Raw genomic sequence first — 18905 nt, 5'->3', positions numbered from 1 at the left:
AGTACTGAAAGCATAAGCTACAGCTAGCTAGCACTGCAGTGCATAACATGTGGTGAGTAGTTGACTAAAAGAGAGAAAAATACAATAGTTGAACAGTTTTGAACAAATTATTTTATTCCAAAATGAAGGAGAAGCGAGAGAGATATTTCGTCATTTATTTTCCACTTTCAGTTTCACTTACTTAGCTAGCAAATGCAGCTATCTAGTTTAGTCTACTCAAACACTTGGCTCAAACAGAGGGATGCTATGTTAGCTAGCTGGCTATGACTATCCAACACAACACTGGAACTCTTCCAAGTCAAGGCAAGCTTTTGGTTTTACTAATTTATTGCCACTGGGACCCGCCAAGGTAAGTGCTAAACTGCTTACTGACTTGACTGTACACTGTAACGTTACTGCATGATTGTAGCAGGTTTACTAACGAGTTAGTTCTATTAGCTCTGTTGACTATGATGTTATTTTAGCTAATATGGTGACAACAATGTAAGCTGTGTGTTTCAGTTATGAAATGGTTTGGCTTGGAAAGGTTTTTTCTCCTGGTCACATACAGCTGATGTGTTGTGCATTGAAGTACAGAAACAAAGGGAGAAGGTGATAAGAGGAGAGCACATAGATACAAGAAGGAATACAACGTGTCTGTAATGAAAGTGAACTGTGTTTATGCATGATCATAACCCAAACGTTTCTTAAATGGAACAAAACGGGGATAAACATACCTGAATTTGTCCAGTAATATCTCTATTTCAGCTAGATGCAGGCGAGAGTGTGCAAGGCAGTATTGAATGTGTCACTGTCTGTCTATGTGTCACTGTCTGTCATCGCTAAATTTTCTCTCGACCTGTGTGAACCTACATTCTAAACTTTCATTCATAGGCTAGGTTGCTACCTCATGATGGGTATAGGGACAATTAGAGTATCATGTAGTAGCCTAAACCTATTGCTGTTACATTGAACAGGGTGAGTGAAATATGAATGACAGTCATCCAATATGCTGTAATAGAATTAAGGCCATGCTCATGAAAAAACAAATCGTCCTGCCTCATCTTAAACGGCACTAACCTCCACTGTTTGGGTGGTGGACCACTCTTGGTACACATGGGAAACTGTTGAGCTGAAAAACCCAGCAGCGTTGCAGTTCTTGACACAATCCGGCACGCCTGGCACCTACTACCATACCCCGTGCAAAGTAACTTAAATATTTTGTCTTCCCCATTCACTCACTAAATGGCACACATGCACAATCCATGTCTCATGTCCCAAGGCTTAAAAATCCTTATTTAACCTGTCTCCCCCTTCATCTACACTGATTGAAGTGGATTTAACTAGTGACATCAGTAAGGGATCATAGCTTTAGCCTGGATTCACCTGGTCTGTCTAAGTCATGGAAGGAGCAGCTGTTCTTAATGTTTTGTCTACCCAGTGTAAAGCACTACAGATAATCAAGTGCTATTTGCATGTGATGCATTTGTTCTGTTGTTTACAGGATGATTTGTATCTTATAGAGCGTGGCTTTAAGGGAATACTATGGTCACATGTAGATAAAAAAGAATGTGAAAAATTAACAGAGAAAATGTATATCAACACACTACCTATTCATATAAGTATTTATTAATCATCTACATATTCATATTGAGCTTCTACGTCTGTGTACAGGAACGTATTATTTGGAAGAGAAAATGCATCAGCTTATTGTTAAATAATTATGACGTTCTTTCCAATACAAAAAGTGTAGTAACTATTGTTTCCAAACTGCGTTACCCACTCCAGCCAGCAGATGGCGACGAGCGTCTTTCAGTTGACTCTTCTTTCGTGACGTATAACGGACTGGACGGACGCTTCTTCAGGAACAACAAGGCGCCAACTCTTTCAACCACGTCGGTAGCTTGCTAGCCAACATAAAACTGAAAGATTGACGTTTTAGACCATGTTAATGTACATGATCTAATCTCAGTGTTTTAAACGAGTTTCGGTTGACGTATCAACTGGTTCAATTTGCAAACGTGTTAAAGATTGATACTGAGCCTAGCACTAGGCTAGACGCTAATGCTAGCTAGCTAGCTAACATCCCTGACCATGAGCTCACTAAAATACTACTCCCTTGCTAATGAAGAGGTGGTCGGCTGTTTGGAGAAAGAATCTTTCAGAATGAAAAAGGAGGAAGAGGAGGCTGTTATAGTGAAAGAAGAGAAAGAACCGTTTAGAAAGGAAGATGATGCTATCTCAAAGGTGAAGAAGGAAGACGTTTTGGCAGTGAAAGAGGAAGAGACAGAATATCAGATTAACACCAGTGAGTACGCTCTTTAACAGGGACACAAACTATGCCGTTGTTGAACTAATGTGTGGTTTTAAAGTGGCATTCTACTGAAGTTCTACACTTGAATATGTTGTTCAGTACTGTAGGAATTGTTAAAGGGTCAATCTGCCATTGGTTCATATATTTTAGGGACTTTTCAATTAGATGTATTGAATTTTCCATGTGGTCTACATTAAAGTTCCCCTCATCTAATATAACAGGTTGTTAAAATTCTATATTGGTGCATATTTTCTACTTAAAATAACAAAGGGACGCAAAAGCCACCCATTTTGTGGAACGACCCTTTTACATTTGCGTCACAAACACTATTTTAGGAAATCATGATGAAAGTGGCCATTTTAGACATATGCATGCCTCTTGTAAGACTCTATGATTGCAATAGATGGTCATAAGTTTACCATCTGTTTTATGTTCTCATTCACACAGGAGAGACACATGACTATCGTGGATCCTCTGGGGAGCCTCAACAACATCCTAATGCTGACGAGGCAGAGAAGAGTCTCTCCAGATCAGAATACCAGATGGTACAGCTTGATCTGGTCTAGCATACAGCTTTCTCTTTCGGGCTCTGGGCTGGGTTTCTGTAAAGCACTTCATGACAACAGTGACATCAGCATCCATAATGATATGTGTCTGTGTCCCCTCTTTATGGTTACCAGGACAACACTAGCCCTTCCTCCCTCCCAGAGTTCCCGTGTCGTGCCTCTCCCGGTAGCACCTTACTGCTGGGTATGAAGAGGTTGTCTGTGCTGCTGGTGGACTGCAGGAAAACAATGGGGCTGAGTGGAACTGTGGGAGGAGGAGAAGAGAGGAACGAATCAGATTTGACTCAAAGTAAGTGCTGTAGTTCAGTTTGAACAAATAAATAGATCTGTCCACTGGTATCTGTTACCAGGACAACCAGCAGAGTTCTGTTAGTTGACAGGAAGCTAGACTGGTGTATATGGGTGTTATGAATATCATAACACTGAATAAGGATACTGCCAATGAAAAGAGAGAAACCAATAGACCATATAAAACCTTGATGAAAGTTAGCTTTAGAGGGAAAGTTTCAAGATGATCTGATGTAAGGTGCTTGTTTTACAAAAACTTTCCTTAAAACATTATGGATGTTACATTGCCTGTCCCAGTCAACCCCCCTATCTTTACTAGACTGTAGAACAGGCAAACTAAACTCAAGACACTGTTAATTAATTAACTAATACTGGAGGAAAGCTGTGATCTGGCTGCCTACTCAAGAGAAAGCTTCGAACTGAAACCAGTGCCTGCAACCTTGTTCAGGTTATCAATCAACCTACCAGGGTAGTTACAAACAGTACAGAAATTGAATCAACATATTTTGATCATATCTTTACTATTGCTGCAGAAATTTGTTTGAAAGCAGTATTCAAATTCATCGGATGTTGTGATCACAATATAGTAGTCATATCTAGGAAAACCAAAGTTCCAAAAGGCTGGGCCTAATGTTCTTTATAAGAGATCATACAATTGTTTGTGGTGATTCCTATGTTGTTGATGTTGTTGGGTTCTTTTTTTTCACAGTAAATAACTCACGAACACTAGAGAAGCTTTAACCAAGTTTAATTTTTCCCAAAGGTTCTGTACATCTGTAATTCAGACAACCCAACATTTGTTCCATCCAGATATACAGTGGGAGGAACAAGTATTTGAAACACTGCCGATTTTGCAGGTTTTCCGAAGTGTAAAAAATGACAGACCTCTACATGCTTTGTAAGTAGGAAAACCTGCAAAATCGGCAGTGTATCAAATACTTGTCCTCCGCACTGTGTATATCCCACTTAAGATACTCCTCCTTCTCTCCAATCCTTACATCTTATGGTTCCACAGGAAGAGAGTAAAGAGGGTAACAGGATACCAGACCTTTATCTCCCTGATGAGAATCTGTCCTGACCTCAAACTCTCCTTCATCTAATCCACAGATATTCATCTGTCTCCCCTGTTTCACACTTTGCTCTCCTCTCGTCCACCCAACACATTCCGAAGCCATCTGTCTTTCTTCAGAGAACCATTAACTTCTGACATACAGTGGGGCAAAAACGTATTTAGTCAGCCACCAATTGTGCAAGTTCTCCCACTTAAAAAGATGAGAGAGGCCTGTAATTCTCATCTTAGGTACACTTCAACTATGACAGACAAAATTAGAAAAAAATCCAGAAAATCACATTGTAGGATTTTTAATGAATTTATTTGCAAATTATGGTGGAAAATAAGTATTTGGTCACCTACAAACAAGCAAGATTTCTGGCTCTCACAGACCTGTAACTTCTTTAAGAGGCTCCTCTGTCCTCCACTCATTACCTGTATTAATGGCACCTGTTTGAACTTGTTATCAGTATAAAAGACACCTGTCCACAACCTCAAACAGTCACACTCCAAACTCCACTATGGCCAAGACCAAGAGTTGTCGAAGGACACCAGAAACAAAATTGTAGACCTGCACCAGGCTGGGAAGACTGAATCTGCAATAGGTAAGCAGCTTGGTTTGAAGAAATCAACAGTGGGAGCAATTATTAGGAAATGGAAGACATACAAGACCACTGATAATCTCCCTCGATCTGGGGCTCCACGCAAGATCTCGCCCCGTGGGGTCAAAATGATCGCAAGAACGGTGAGCAAAAATCCCAGAACCACACGGGGGGACCTAGTGAATGACCTGCAGAGAGGTGGGACCACAGTAACAAAGCCTACCATCAGTAACACACTACACCGCCAGGGACTTAAATCCTGCAGTGCCAGACGTGTCCCCCTGCTTAAGCCAGTACATGTCCAGGCCCGTCTGAAGTTTGCTAGAGAGCATTTGGATGATCCAAAAGAAGATTGGGAGAATGTCATATGGTCAGATGAAACCAAAATAGAACATTTGGTAAAAACTCAACTCGTCATGTTTGGAGGACAATGAATGCTGAGTTGCATCCAAATAATTATCCCCAGCACAAGGTGCACCTGTGTAATAATCAAGCTGTTCAATCAGCTTCTTGATATGCCACACCTGTCAGGTGGATGGATTATCTTGGCAAAGAATAAATGTTGACTAACAGTGATGCTCATGAAACATCCAACACTTTACATGTTGCGTTTATATTTTTGTTTATTGTAGTTACTATCAATTTTAGGAACATTTACCCAAAATATGACATCAGCGATAATCAAAATGTTGAATATCTGTGAACGTCTAAATAAGAAATTGGTCCATTTAAACAGCAGGTGTCGAACCCTTTCAACAACGGGAAGATGTTACTGATGTGCTTTGTGTCTGTGACGTAAAAACAAGTTTTGGACTTCCACACAAAATTACTTCTTTAGTTATTTTATGTTTAAGGAAGTGTGTAGGTCACATTCTGTATCATACAGCTATGAAAGTTATATATTTAGAACCACCTGCTGATTGGAATCCAGCAACGTCTGTGTCTTTAGTGTCAGAGAACTGTTTAGTTTTTTGTGTTCTGACTTGTAAAACAGAAAGAATAATAAGTAATGTAAACATATCAGTAATTACCAGGAAGCTCTACATTTGTTTTAATATCACACTAAGATTGTTAAAACTGGCCTCAGGTTATTGAGAGATCTGATTTAGGATTTACCCTCGGAGCAAGGTTGTTTTATCATGTGGTTTCATTCGGGTCTCTATGTAAAAATAACACAGTGTCTTTGGCAGGAGAAAGACCAGACTCAGAGGAACCAGAGCCAGGGACGTCCAAACCAGCAAGACGACACCAGTGCTCCCACTGTGGAAAGAGTTGTAACCGGTTATGGGACCTGAGACAACATGAGAAAATACACAGAACTTACCACTGCTCCCAGTGTGAAAAGAGTTTTAACCAGAAAGCACACCTGAAAGCTCACAAGAGAATACACACAGGGGAGAAGCTTTACCACTGCTCCCAGTGTGGACAGTGTTTTGCCCAGAAAGGAAACCTGAACCAACACAAGAGAATACACACAGGGGAGAAGCCTTACCACTGCTCCCAGTGTGGAAAGTGTTTCAACCGGTCATGGGATCTGAAACGACATGAGAGAATACACACAGGGGAGAAGCTTTACCACTGCTCCCAGTGTGGAAAGTGTTTCAACCAGTTGTGGAAGCTGAAACGGCATGAGAGAATACACACAGGGGAGAAATCTTTCACTCCTCCCAGGGTGCAAAGCTTTTGCCCATTTAGGAAGCCTGAAAGAACACATGAGACTGCACACAGAGCGGAGAATGCTTACAAAAGCCCCGACTGTGTGAAAACAGTCACTTAAACGTCATTAGAGAATCCACACAGGAGAGAGAAATTACTTCTCTTAGCGTGTATGTTGATATTTCACATCAAATTGACTTAAAATTAACCAGAGAACATACACAGTGCTCCCGTTGTCTTATATTGTTGACTGATAATGTGTTTACCTGTTTTTACCATATTAAATTGTTTCTTCCAATTATTGATAAACCTGTACCTGTTAAGAAACTGATTGTTAGACCTGTTAATGCTCCATGGATTGATAAGGAATTTAAAAACTGTATGGTCATTGGTAAAAAAAAAATAGAAAAGAGTCGAGGTCCTGCAAAGAGTTTTAACCAGAAAGGACACGCAAACCAACCCCTGAAAATACACACACGGGAGAAGCCTTACCACTGCTCCCAGCGTGAAAAGAGTTTTAACCAGAAAAGCTACCTGAAAAACATGAGAATATACGCACAGGGGTGAAGCCTACCACTGCTTCCAGTGTTCAAAGCATTTTAACAAATTAGGAAGCCCTAAAACACACATGAGACTGCACACGGGGGAGAAGCTTTACCACTGCTCCCAGTGTGCAAAGCCTTTGCCCATTTAGGAAGCCTGAAAGAACACAGAGGAGAAGGCTTACAAAATGCTCAGACTGGTGAAACATATTACTCACCACAGTCACTTAAACGTCATGAGAGAATCCACACAGAAGAGAACAATTACTTGTATATTGATATTTCACATCTCATCATCTCATTGACTCATTGACTGATGACATTCATCAGAGAACATACACAGTGCTCCTGTTGTCTTATATTGTTGACTGACAATGTGTTTACCTGTCCTTGTTTTAAACTGTCCTTTTTTTAAACTCTTTGTGTGTGTTTATCTGAATGTCATTGTTGACATTTGCATTGTTGGCCCACTGAGGATTTAATGACATGAAAATATTCATACTCTGTAATGGAAAATGTTAATTGTATGTGTCCACATAACTGAGTATGTGACTAACCTTGTTAAACTGTCCTATTATAATCTCCTGTTCTTGGGAGGATCATTCTGTGTTGCAAACCAGCTGCACCTGCATCCTTGTATGAATAAAGTCCCTCCCAGGAACAGGAAACTATAAAGATATGTGCTAATCACTCAATGCTTCAGGAATTCAGACTGTCTACAAATCAAATCAAATGTATTTATATAGCCCTTCGTACATCAGCTGATATCTCAAAGTGCTGTACAGAAACCCAACCTAAAACCCATAACAGCAAGCAATGCAGGTGTAGAAGCACGGTAGATGTAGGGGTACCTTGGTAGGGATGTGGTAAGTGTAGGGGTACCTTGGTAAGGATGTGGTAGATGTAGGGGTACCTTGGTAAGGATGTGGTAGGTGTAGGGGTACCTCGGTAAGGATGTGGTAGGTGTAGGGGTACCTCGGTAAGGATGTGGTAGGTGTACCTTGGTAAGGATGTGGTAGATGTAGGGGTACACTGAACTGTGTAACTCTGTTATTCTCTCTGAGCTCAGAAATAAAGAATCTTGGTTTGACTTGGACTCCAGCAGATCCTTATTTTATAATATCCACCACAACTCTCCCACAGATTGCTGTTTCATCATTGTCTCGATGAAGAGTTCCTCTTTCGACTTTCCTGTGGGCATTTACAAGCCTCCCACTGGTTGAATAAACGTTGTTACCCAAATTATGAGATTATTATTTTATTTGTCAAATGGCAACCAAGCATCGATCATCATGTCACCAGAATAAGACCCTCAAAATGTATTGGAAAGGAGCATCAAGCTCATCACATGCAGTTTCACCACCCTGTGAAGTTCATAACTTATTTCATCTGTAGCCTAATAAACTGCATGGTTTCTCAAGTCATAGTGGGAGGACCACACAACATATCATGTGACTCCAAGTTAACTAAGAAGTGGTTGTTATCATTAAGGAGTTTCCACAGCTATTTCTCGCTTAGACATTTTTACTGACACAAATATACAAACAAATTGTCAAACGAAGTAACAAATAGTCTGTCGGCATTTATAAAAGTGTACAGGCATATCCTGTTTCCGTCAGCCCGGTCATTACTTCTAAAATGGTTGGATCAATATCCACCTTCATGATGTGGATGAAGCTTGATTTGGAATGTCTGAGTAGTTCTATATGATGTCATAATTCACCCCTCTGATAATCAAGTGATATTTGGAATGTCTGAGTAGTTCTATATGATGTCATAATTCACCCCTCTGATAATCAAGTGATATTTGGAATGTCTGAGTAGTTCTATATGATGTCATAATACACCCCTCTGATAGTTTCCCACTCTGATGATTTATATCTGACAGAGGGGCTTTAAATGAATAGTATGGTGACATCTTAGTGTGTCTTGAAGTAAATAGGATTATTAATCATAAACTCCTATAGCAACAATACAATGCAGCTTTGACATCAAGAAGAGAATGGGCTGATGGGTGGTGGTGCTACTCTATAGGTAAGGCTGTTCAATATGAATGTTCAATACCCACAATAGGTTGGTTATGGAGGGTGATGTATCACATTCAATGTCCTGCAATAAGAGCTAAGAGACTAATATTTGTGTAAACTATACATAGTTGTGTTCTGTGGTTGTCACTGAGTTGGCTGATATCCCATTTTATCCCACAGTTAAGGCTGTACAGTGCCTATACAAAGTCTACACTTTGCTCCTTTCATATTTCTTTTGATCCTGATAAACTCCCCAGTCCCTGCCAGTGACAAGCATACCCATAACATGATGCTGCCACCACAATACTTAATGTGTGGTCTATCTCCAGGTCATCAGACTGTTAAATAGTCCCCTCTAGCCGGCCTCTGCCCAGTACCCTGCCCTGAACTTAGTCACTGTTACTAGCCGTCTACCACCCAGTACTCCACCCTGTATTCTAGTCAAGGCTCATCCTATATAACTACTACTGTACACACCTTTTATATTCATATACGGTCCATAATGTACACACCGTCATAGACATTGTAAACCAACTGTATATATTTATATTCCAGACTCTGACATTCCTCGTTCTACCATTTCTATGTTTCTAAATCCTTAAAATAAATTGTAGGGAAAATCAGTAGGTCAAACAAATGACTATTTCTAAACAAAGATAATAGACAAGTCGAATGGGGAGGTTTCTTAAACTATCTTTACTTACTCGGTGAAGAGACTCCAGGGACGGTGATGAAGGCTGTAGGAATGAAGATCAGACAGTGAAGAGACTCCAGGGACGGTGATGAAGGCTGTAGGAATGAAGATCAGACAGTGAAGAGACTCCAGGGACGGTGATGAAGGCTGTAGGAATGAAGATCAGACAGTGAAGAGACTCCAGGGACGGAGATGAAGGCTGTAGGAATGAAGATCAGACAGTGAAGAGACTCCAGGGACGGAGATGAAGGCTGTAGAAATGAAGATCAGACAGTGAAGAGACTCCAGGGACGGTGATGAAGACTGTAGGAATGAAGATCAGACAGCAATTCTGGTCCTGTGGGTGAGTGGTCGATGCACCCAATGATTGTGAGGAAGCAATGTGGGGAACAGGCTCCTTTCTACTACCATTCTGGGGTCTGGATGCATGCCAACAAAGACTACAACTGCTTCAAACAATGGGAGTGGCTACCATTGACCATCACACTTTCTTTCATAACCAGGAAGCCCATGTTGAGTCAGCAGTGTTCCCACCATGGAAGAGGGAGCAGGATGCCTTCATCCAGTCTCTCAGAAAACCATGTTGAGCCATCAGTGTTCTCACTATGGAAGAGGGAGCAGGAAGACGTCATCCAGGGACAAGGACAAAGGTGCAGCACTGGTGTTAGTAGCTGATGACAGAAGTGACAGCCTGGACACACAGCAAAGTTTGACGCGATCAGTGTTGTTGAGCAGAGAATCAACCAGATTGATTCACAGTCAGTGTTGTTGAGCAGAGAATCAACCAGAGAATCAACCAGATTGATTCACAGTCAGTGTTGTTGAGCAGAGAATCAACCAGATTGATTCACAGTCAGTGTTGTTGAGCAGAGAATCAACCAGAGAATCAACCAGATTGATTCACAGTCAGTGTTGTTGAGCAGAGAATCAACCAGATTGATTCACAGTCAGTGTTGTTGAGCAGAGAATCAACCAGAGAATCAACCAGATTGATTCACAGTCAGTGTTGTTGAGCAAAGAATCAACCAGAGAATCAACCAGATTGATTCACAGTCAGTGTTGTTGAGCAGAGAATCAACCAGAGAATCAACCAGATTGATTCACAGTCAGTGTTGTTGAGCAGAGAATCAACCAGAGAATCAACCAGAGAATCAACCAGATAATCAACCAGATTGATTCACAGTCAGTGTTGTTGAGCAGAGAATCAACCAGAGAATCAACCAGATTGATTCACAGTCAGTGTTGTTGAGCAAAGAATCAACCAGAGAATCAACCAGATTGATTCACAGTCAGTGTTGTTGAGCAGAGAATCAACCAGAGAATCAACCAGATTGATTCACAGTCAGTGTTGTTGAGCAGAGAATCAACCAGAGAATCAACCAGATTGATTTACAGTCACTGTTGTTGAGCAGAGAATCAACCAGGTTGTTGAAGTTATTCAGGTACATAATACATTTGATTTGTTTAATTCTGTTTTATTCAATTAGAATAATTTACTCTGAATGAGAACAATCACATCTGTGAGCTTTATGCATTATAACATCGATTGACTAAATGATGACGTTGACAGATTTGTAGTAAAACCAGGGTTGGAGTCAAATCCATTTCATTTCCAGTCAATTCAGAAAGTAAACCAAATTCCACATTTTCCTCATTGAAAACCATAGAAGAGAATTGGGAATTTTCAGTTTACTTCCTGAATTTATTGGAATATTCTAAAATTGATTCAATTGGGAGGTTTTCCTCATGAATCTGCACAACAACACCCTATAATGACGAAGCAAAAACAGGATTAGAAATGTATGCAAATGCATTTTAAAATTAAAACTGAAATATCACATTTAAATAAGTATTCAGAACCTTTACTCAGTGCTTTGTTGAAGCACCTTTGGCAGTGATTATAGCCTCAAGCCGCCTTGGGTATGACACTACAATCTTGGCACACCTGTATTTGTGGAGTTTCTCCCATTCTTCTCTGCAGATCCTCTCAAGATCTGTCAGGTTGGATGGAGAGCGTCGCTGTGCAGCTATTTTCAGGATTTCTTCTGAGTTGTTCGGTCGGATTAAAATCCGGATTCTGGCAGGGCCACTCAAGGACAATCAGACTTGTCCCAAAGCCACATCTATGTTGTCTTCGCTGTGTGCTTAGGGTCTTTGTCCTGTTGGAAGATGAACCTTTGCCCCAGTCTGAGGTCCTGAGTGCTCTTGAGCAGGTTTTCATCAATTATCTCTCTGTACTTTGCTCCGTTCATCTTTCCCTCAATCCTGACTAGTCTCCCAGTCCCTGCCGCTGAAAAACATCCCCACACCATGATGCTGCCACCACCACGCTTCACCGTAGGAATCGTGCCAGGTTTCTTCCAGACCTGACGCTTGGCATTCAGGCCAAAGAGTTTAATCTTGGTTTCATCAGATCAGAGACTCACGTCTGTAGCCATCAATTGCTTTGAAAGGCTGGTCATGGCTCACACCCCACCATTATCCAAGAAACCCTGGACCCACTCTAATTTGCATACCGCCCCAACAGATCCACAAATGATGCAATCTCTATTGCACTCAACACTGCCCTTTCACATCTGGACAAAAGGAATACCTATGTACAGTCGTGGCCAAACTTTTTGAGATTGATACAAATATATATGTTCACAAAGTCTGCTGCTTCTGTTTGTACGACGGCAATTTGAAGATACTCCAGAATCTTATGAAGAGTGATCAGATGAATTGCAATTAATTGCAAAGTCCCTCTTTGCCATTCAAATGAACTGAATCCCCCCAAAACATTTCCACTGCATTTCAGCCCTGCCACAAAAGGACCAGCTGACATCATGTCAGTGATTCTCTCGTTAACACAGGTGTGAGTGTTGACGAGGACAAGGCTGGAGATCACTCTGTCATGCTGATTGAGTTCCAATTTTGTATTTTGTATGTTAATTTTTTACCTTTATTTAACTAGTTAAGAACAAATTCTTCCAGAATAACAGACTGGAAGCTTCAAAAGGAGGGTGGTGCTTGGAATCATTGTTCTTCCTCTGTCAACGATGGTTACCTGCAAGGAAACACCTGCCGTCATCATTGATTTGCACAAAAAGGGTTTCACAGGCCAGTAAGATTGCACCTAAATCAATGTTCCTCAGAACACAGCCATGAATAAAGAATGGTACCAATACATCCTCCGAGAGCAACTTCTCCCAACCATCAATCAATCATCAGTTCAATCCTCAAGAGGCGGGTGGACCAACAAAAACCCACAAATTCTGACAAACTCCAAGCATTGATTATGCAAGAATGGGCTGCCATCAGTAGCCCATTGTCTTCGCTGTGTGCTTAGGGTCGTTGTCCTGTTGGAGGTTCACCTTCATAGGCTGTCATTGTAAATAAGAATTTGTTCTGACTTACCTAGATAAAAAATGCTCAGCCCCCTCCTGTACTCCCTGTTCACTCATGACTGCATGGCCAGACACGACTCCCACACCATCATTAAGTTCGCTGATCACTGACAACAACAACAAGAAAGCCTACAGGGAGGAGGTCAGAGACCTGGTTGTGTGGTGCCAGGACAGCAACCATTCCCTCAATGTGATCAAGATAAAGGAGATGATTGTGGACTACAGGAAAAGGAGGACCAAGCACGCCCCATTCTCATCGACGGAGCTGTAGTGGAGCAGGTTGAGAGTTTCAAGTTCCTTGGTGTCCGCATCAACAACAAACTATCATGGTCCAAGCACACCAAGACAGTCGTGAAGAGGGAACGACAAAACCTATTCCCCCTCAGGATACTGAAAAGATTTGTCATGGGTCCTCAGATCCTCAAAACGTTCTACAGCTGCACCATCGAGAGCATTGATGATTGCCTGGTTTGGCAACTGCTCGGCCTCTGACCGCAAGGCACTACAGAGGGCAGTGCGTACGGCCCAGTACATCACTAGGGCCAAGCTTCCTGCCACTCAGGACTTCTATACCAGGCGGTGTCAGAGGGACTGCCCGCCCCACCCCCCCACCCCTTTACGCTGCTGCTACTCTCTGTTTATTATCTATGCGTAGTCACTTTAACTCTACCTACATGTGCACATTGCCTCATTTACCTTGACTAACCGGTGCCCCGGCACATTGACTCTGTACCGGTACCCCCTGTAAATAGCCTCCACATTTCCTCGCTATTGTTATTTTACTGCTGCTCTTTAATTATTTGTTACTTTTATTTCATCATTCTTTTTAAACATAACAATTTTTTTACTTAACAAGTATTGTTCTTAACTGCATTGTTGGTGAAGGGCTTGTAAGTAAGCATTTCACTAAGGTCTACACCGGTTGTATTCGGCACGTGAATAATAATATTTAATTTGATTTTCATACTTTTCTAATAAAACACTTTTCAACCCATATGATCTATTACATAACAAAAGTCTAAAAAAACGTATACAAATATCATGTCATAGTGAATTCATGACATGTGAACGAACAAGCCTTTTCATACTTTATAATATACAGTGGGGAGAACAAGTATTTGATACACTGCCGATTTTGCAGGTTTTCCTACTTATAAAGCATGTAGAGGTCTGTAATTTTTATCATAGATACACTTCAACCGTGAGAGACGGAATCTAAAAAATCCATCCAAAAATCCATAAAATCACATTTAATGATTTTTAAGTAATTAATTTGCATTTTATTGAGACCCAGAGTTACTTCTGCTGCAGAGGATAAGTTGATTAGAGTTACCAGTCTCAGAAATTGCTGCCCAAATAAATGCTTCACAGAGTTGAACTAACAGACACATCTCAATATCAACTGTTCAGAGGAGACTGTGTGAATCAGGCCTTCATGGTCGAATTGCTGCAAAGAAACCACTACTAAAGGACAGCAAAAAGAAGAAGAGACTTGCTTGGGCCAAGAAACACGAGCAAGCCTTCACATTGACCCTGTACTGGTACCTCCTGTATATAGCCTTCACATTGACCCTGTACTGGTACCCCCTATATATAGCCTCCACATTGACCCTGTACTGGTACCCCCTATATATAGCCTCCACATTGACCCTGTACTGGTACCCCCTATATATAGCCTCCACATTGACTCTGTACTGGTACCTCCTGTATATAGCCTTCACATTGACCCTGTACTGGTACCCCCTATATATAGCCTCCACATTGTCTCTGTACTGGTACCTCCTGTATATAGCCTTCACATTGACCCTGTACTGGTACCCCCTATATATAGCCTCCACATTGTCTCTGTACTGGTACCTCCTGTATATAGCCTCCACATTGACCCTGTACTGGTACCCCCTATATATAGCCTCCACATTGACTCTGTACTGGTACCCCCTGTATATAGCCTTCACATTGACCCTGTACTGGTACCCCCTATATATAGCCTCCACATTGTCTCTGTACTGGTACCTCCTGTATATAGCCTTCACATTGACCCTGTACTGGTACCTCCTATATATAGCCTTCACATTGACTCTGTACTGGTACCTCCTGTATATAGCCTTCACATTGACCCTGTACTGGTACCCCCTGTATATAGCCTTCACATTGACCCTGTACTGGTACCTCCTGTATATAGCCTTCACATTGACCCTGTACTGGTATCTCCTGTAGATAGCCTCCACATTAACTCTGTACTGGTTCCTCCTGTATATAGCCTCCACATTAACTCTGTACTGGTACCTCCTGTATATAGCCTCCACATTAACTCTGTACTGGTTCCTCCTGTATATAGCCTCCACATTAACTCTGTACTGGTACCCCCTGTATATAGTCTCCACATTGACTCTGTACCGGTACCACCTGTATATAGCCTCCACATTGACTCTGTACTGGTACCCCCTGTATATAGCCTCCACATTGACTCTGTACTGGTACCCCCTGTATATAGCCTCCACATTGACTCTGTACCGGTACCCCCTGTATATAGCCTCCACATTGACTCTGTACTGGTACCTCCTGTATATAGCCTCCACATTAACTCTGTACTGGTTCCTCCTGTATATAGCCTCCACATTAACTCTGTACTGGTACCCCCTGTATATAGTCTCCACATTGACTCTGTACCGGTACCACCTGTATATAGCCTCCACATTGACTCTGTACTGGTACCCCCTGTATATAGCCTCCACATTGACTCTGTACTGGTACCTCCTGTATACAGCCTCCACATTGACTCTGTACTGGTACCCCCTGTATATAGTCTCCACATTGACTCTGTACCGGTACCTCCTGTATACAGCCTCCACATTGACTCTGTACTGGTACCTCCTGTATATAGCCTCCACATTGACTCTGTACTGGTACCCCCTGTATATAGTCTCCACATTGACTCTGTACCGGTATCCCCTGTATATAGCCTCCACATTGACTCGGTACTGGTACCTCCTGTATATAACCTCCACATTGACTCTGTACTGGTACCTCCTGTATATAGCCTCCACATTAACTCTGTACTGGTTAAAATAATGCAAAAACAAAGTGTCGGAGAAGTAAATAAATGGCAATATGTGCCATGTAAAAAAGCTAACGTTTGAGTTCCTTGCTCAGAACATGAGAACATATGAAAGCTGGTGGTTCCTTTTAACATGAGACTTAAATATTCCCAGGTAAGAGGTTTTAGGTTGTAGTTAATATAGTATTTATAGAACTATTTCTCTCTATACCATTTGTATTTCATATAAACTATTGGATGTTCTTATAGGCACTCTAGTATTGCCAGTGTAACAGTATAGCTTCCGTCCCTCTCCTCGCCCCTACCTGTTTACAGGATGATTTGTATCTTATAGAGCGTGGCTTTAAGGGAGTATGGTCACATGTAGATAAAAACGATTGTGAAAAATGAACAGAGGAAATGTGTATTAACACACTACCTATTCATAGAAGTATTTATTCATCATCTACATATTCATATTAAGCTTCTACGTCTGTGTACCGGAACGTATTATTTGGAAGAGAAAATATATCAGTTTATTGTTAAATAATTATGACGTTCTTTCCAATACAAAAAGTGTAGTAACTATTGTTTCCAAACTGCGTTACCCACTCCAGTCAGCAGATGGCGATGAGCGTCTTTCAGCTGACTCTTCTTCCGTGACGTGTAATAGACTGGACGGGACGCTTCTTCAGGAACAACAAGGCGCCAACTCTTTCGACCACCCCGGTAGCTTGCTAGCCAACATAAAACTGAAAGATTGAAGCTTTAGACCATGTTAATGTACATGATCGAATCTCAGTGTTTTAAACGAGTTTCGGTTGACGTATCAACTGGTTCAATTTGCAAACGTGTTAAAGATTGATACTGAGCCTAGCACTAGGCTAGTCGCTAATGCTAACTAGCTAGCTAACATCCCTGACCATGAGCTCACTAAACTACTCCTCCCTTGCTTAAGAAGAGGAGGTCTGCTGTTTGGAGAAAGAAGCTCTTGCGCTGAACATGGAAGAAGAAGAGGAGGATACAGTGAAAAGAGAGAAAGAAGCTTTTAGAGAGGAAGAGGATGCTGTCTCAATAAAGGTGAAGGAGGAAGACGTTTTGGGAGTGAAAAAGGAGGAGGAGTCAGAATATCCGATTACCATCAGTGAGTACTGTCTTAAAAACAGGGGCACAAACTATGCCGTTGTTTAATTAATGTGTGGTTTGAAAGGGGCGTTCTACACTTGAATATGTTGTTCAGTACTGTAGGAATTGTTAAAGGGTCAATCTGCCATTGGCTCATATATTTCGGGGTCTTTTCAATTAGATTTATTGAATTCTCCATTTTGTCGAACAATGCTTTTACATTTGCATTTTAGGCCCTTTTCTTAGACATATTCATGCCTCTTGTAGTAAGACTCTGTGATTGTAATAGTAGATCATAAGTTTACCACCTGTTTGATGTTCTAGTTCACACAGGAGAGAGACATGACTATGGTGGATCCTCTGGGGAGCCTGAACAACATCCTGATGCTGACGAGGCAGAGAAGAGTCTCTCCAGATCAGAACACCAGATGGTACAGCTTGGTCTGGTCTAGCATACAGCTTGCTCTCTCTGGGTCTGGGCTGGGTTTCTGTAAAGCACTTCATGACAACAGTGACATGAGCATCCATAATGATGTGCGTCTGTGTCTCCTCTTTATGGTTACCAGGACAACGCAAGCCCTTCCTCCCTCCCGGAGTCCCTGTATCGTGCCTCTCCTGGTAGCACCTTACTGCTGGGTATGAAGAGGTTGTCTGTGCTGCTGGTGGACTGCAGGAAAACAACAGGGCTGAGTGGAACTGTGAGAGGAGGAGAAGAGAAGAAAGGATCAGATTTGACACATCAAAGTAAGTGCTGTAGTTCAGTTTGAACAAATACAATAGATCTGCCCACTGGTATCTGTTACCAGGACAACCAATTGACAGGAAGGTAGACTGGTGTATATGGATGTTATGAATATCATAACACTGAAAAAGGATTCTGCCAATGAAAAGAGAGAAACCAATTGACCATATAAGACCTTGATGAAAGTCAGCTTTGGAGAGACAGTTTCAAGATGATCCAATGTAAGATGCTTGTTTTACAAAAACTTTTCCTTAAAACATTATGGATGTTACATTGCCTGTCCCAGTCAACCCCCCTATCTTTACAAGACTGTAGAACAGGCAAACTAAACTCAAGACTTTGGTAATTAATGAACTAATACTGGAGGAAAGCTGTGATCAGGCTGCCTACTCAAGAGAAAGCTTCAAACTGTTCCCAGTGCCGGCAACCCTGTTCAGGTTATCAATCAACCTACCAGGGTAGTGACAAACAGTAGAGGAAGGAAATCATCAACATGGTTTGATCATATCTTTACTAATGCTGCAGAAATGGGTTTTAAAGCAGTATCCAGATCCACCAGATGTAGTGATCACAATATAGGAGCCATGTCTAGGAAAACCACAGTTTCCAAGGCTGGGCCTAATATTGTGTATAAGAGGTCATACATTTTTTTGTAGTGATTCCTATGTTATTGATGTAAATAATATTTGTTCTGTGGTCCGTGGTCCGTAATGATGAGCAACCAGACACTGCCCTTGACACATTTGAAACTAGCCGACCAATCAGCCTGTTACCAACCCTAAAAAATGGTGTTTGACCAGATACAATGCTATTTTACATTAAACAAATATAGACTTTTAGCTTATAGGGAAGTTCATTCAACAAGCACAGCACTTGCAAATGACTGTTTGGCTGAG

Source organism: Oncorhynchus mykiss, unplaced genomic scaffold, assembly GCF_013265735.2.
Source record: "Oncorhynchus mykiss isolate Arlee unplaced genomic scaffold, USDA_OmykA_1.1 un_scaffold_173, whole genome shotgun sequence".
NCBI lineage: Eukaryota > Metazoa > Chordata > Actinopteri > Salmoniformes > Salmonidae > Oncorhynchus > Oncorhynchus mykiss.
Note: the sequence above shows the minus strand (reverse complement) of the source record.